This window comes from Furipterus horrens, unplaced genomic scaffold, assembly GCF_987537825.1.
Source record: "Furipterus horrens unplaced genomic scaffold, mFurHor1.1.pri manual_scaffold_5, whole genome shotgun sequence".
Classification (NCBI taxonomy): domain Eukaryota; kingdom Metazoa; phylum Chordata; class Mammalia; order Chiroptera; family Furipteridae; genus Furipterus; species Furipterus horrens.
Window position 1 is genome coordinate 112,227,273 of NW_028327175.1, and position 3,133 is coordinate 112,230,405.

Consider the following 3,133-nt stretch of genomic DNA (forward strand, 5'->3'; position numbering starts at 1 on the left):
TTCTTAATAAAATACAGATTTAATAAGAGACTGTGTCTGTCTTGTCCACAATAGTATCTTCATCCTCTATCAGTGTCTCGCATGCAATAAATTTAGACTAAATCTTATTTGTTGAAAGAATCTCGTTTGTTGAATGACTCTTACACCAAATCAACATTGATTTTTTTTCATATTTTTCTTTGTTTATATCCAACAAATGTCTACTGAGCACTGAGGTATGCTAGCACTGCAATAGTAAGTAAGAATAGAAGAATGAACAAGATAGATACACTCTTTAAGAGCTCTCAATATAAAAGGAAAGAAAACAGAGGAAATATTGCAAAAGGTCTCAACTTTTTTTCTACCTCTTTATGCACTTGAGAATTATGCTCAAAAGTTCCACACCAAGCAGTTCTTTTTTCCTCCTTTGGCCTAGATTTCCAAACTTCACTCAGTGTGCATTAGAATTGCCTGAGTTGCTGATTAAAAGTGCAGACTACTGTCTAAATCTCCTACCAAAATTTTGAGGTTATAATTCATTAAGTCTTGATGGATTCTGGGAATCCTTGTTTTAATGAGTTAAACAGTTGCTACCTTTGTAATCTTTTGCAAAGTTATAAGCAGGTGGCCTGTAGCTGACCCTTTGAGTAACATGGTTCTAAGAGGTCTCCGTCTCTTGGGATAAGTTTAATGATATCTTGGGGTTGGGAGGATGTGAAGAGTTTTTAAAAGACCTGCCCCACGTGCTGAAAGGCTTCCTAGTAGGGTCCAGATTGAATCCAGTTAAATTCAAAGTTTATACAGGTGATGATGTTTTTATTTTAGTAAAAGCATCTCCCATGCAGCATTTGAGATATACTTATAATAAAAAAGATTATTTCGTGCTCGCTTCGGCAGCACATATACTAAAATTGGAACGATACAGAGAAGATTAGCATGGCCCCTGCGCAAGGATGACACGCAAATTCATGAAGCGTTCCATATTTTTAGCCTGAAGCAAACATCATACTCAATGGACAAAAACTGAAAGCATTCCCCCTGAAATCCGGAACTAGACAAGGCTGTCCACTCTCCCCACTTCTATTCAACATAGTGTTGGAAGTCCTAGCCACAGCAATCAGACAATACAAAGAAATAAAAGGCATCCAAATGGGGAAAGAAGAAGTAAAACTATCACTATTTGCAGACGACATGATAGTATACCTAGAAAACCCTATAAACTCCACTAAAAGACTACTCGATATAATAAGTGAATTTGGCAAAATAGCAGGGTACAAAATAAATATACAGAAATCTAAGGCATTTCTGTACACCAACAATAAAATATCAGAGACAGAAGCAAAAAAGAAAATACCATTTACTTTAACAACAAGAAAAATAAAGTACCTAGGAGTAAACTTAACCAAAGAGATAAAAGACCTGTACACTGAAAATTATGCAACATTGAAGAAAGAAATTAAGGAAGATACAAATAAATGGAAGCAAATACCATGTTCTTGGATGGGAAAAATCAACATCATCAAAATGGCCATACTACCCAAAGCAATTTACAAATTCAATGCAATCCCTATTAAAATATCAATGACATATTTCACTGACCTAGAACAAATCCTCAAAAAATTCATATGGAACCAAAAAAGACCCCGAATAGCAAAAGCAATCTTGAAACAGAAGAACACAGCAGGAAGAATCACGATCCCAGACATCAAACAATACTACAAAGCCACTGTGATCAAAACAGTCTGGTACTGGCATAAGAACAGACATATAGATCAGTGGAACAGAATAGAGAGTCCAGAAATAAACCCAGGCCTCTATGGTCAACTAATCTTTGATAAAGGAGGAAAGAACATAAAATGGAGTGAGAAGAGCCTCTTTAACAAATGGTGCTGGGAAAACTGGACAGGGACGTGCAAAAAAATGAAACTAGACCACCAACTTACACCACACATGAGAATAAACTCAAGATGGATTAAAGACTTAAATGTAAGCCATGATACCATAAAAGTCCTAGAGGAAAACATAGGCATGAAAATTTCAGATATCACATGTAACAATATCTTCACTGATACATCTCCCAAGGCAAGAGAAATAAAGGAAAAAATAAACAAATGGGACTACATCAAACTAAAAAGTTTCTGCTCAGCAAAAGAAAACATCAGCAAGATGAAAAAGAAACCAACCATATGGGAAAACATATTTGCCAATGACATCACAGACAGGGGACTGATCTCCAAAATATATAAAGAGCTTATATGACTCAACATCAAGAAAACAAACAACCCAATTAAAAAATGGGTAAAGGACCTGAACAAACACTTCTCCGAAGAGGACATACAGAAGGTCCATAGACACATGAAAAAATGCTCAACATCATTGGCCATCAGAGAGATGCAAGTGAAAACCACAATGAGATACCACCTCACACCTGTCAGAATGGCCATCGTCAACAAATCAACAAACAACAAGTGCTGGTGAGGATGTGGAGAAACGGGAACCCTACTGCACTGTTGGTGGGAATGCAGACTGGTGCAGCCACTATGGAGAACAGTATGGAATTACCTCAAAAAACTAAAAATGGAACTGCCACTTGAACCAGTGATTCCACTGCTAGGATTATACCCGAAAAATCCTGAAACCCTAATTCAAGAGAACCTATGCACCCCTATGTTCATAGCAGCCCTGTTTACAATAGCTAAATGCTGGAAACAGCCTAAGTGCCCATCTGTAGATGAGTGGATTAAAAAACTGTGGTACATCTACACAATGGAGTACTATGTAGCAGAAAGAAAGAAGGAACTCCTGCCATTTGCGACAATATGGATGGAATTAGAGAGAATTATGCTTAGTGAAATAAGCCAGGCAAAGAAAGCAAAATACCATATGATATCACCCAATACAGGAAACTAAAGAGCAACACAAACAAACGAACTAAATAGGCAAAGACTAGAATAGTAGTCAGTAGGGGGGAGGGGGAGGGAGAGAAGGGGGATAAGTAAGGGAAGGGTCAGGTCAAGGAACGTATATGAATGACTCATGGACATGGACAATGGGGAGGGATATAATTGTGGGAGAAGGGATGGGCTGGGAGGGGGGAGCAATGGGGGAAAAATGGGACAACTGTAATTGAATAACAAAAAATAAAAAATAAAAA

The 3,133-nt window shown here is 37.4% G+C and overlaps 1 non-coding gene across 1 annotated transcript; it reads left to right on the forward strand.

Annotated features, from left to right (window-relative positions):
• Positions 1-860: 860 nt before the first annotated feature.
• Positions 861-967, forward strand: LOC150009302 (U6 spliceosomal RNA). Its single transcript, XR_016511614.1, has one exon. It is a non-coding gene; the product is annotated as a U6 spliceosomal RNA (small nuclear RNA).
• The last annotated feature ends 2,166 nt before the right edge of the window (positions 968-3,133 follow it).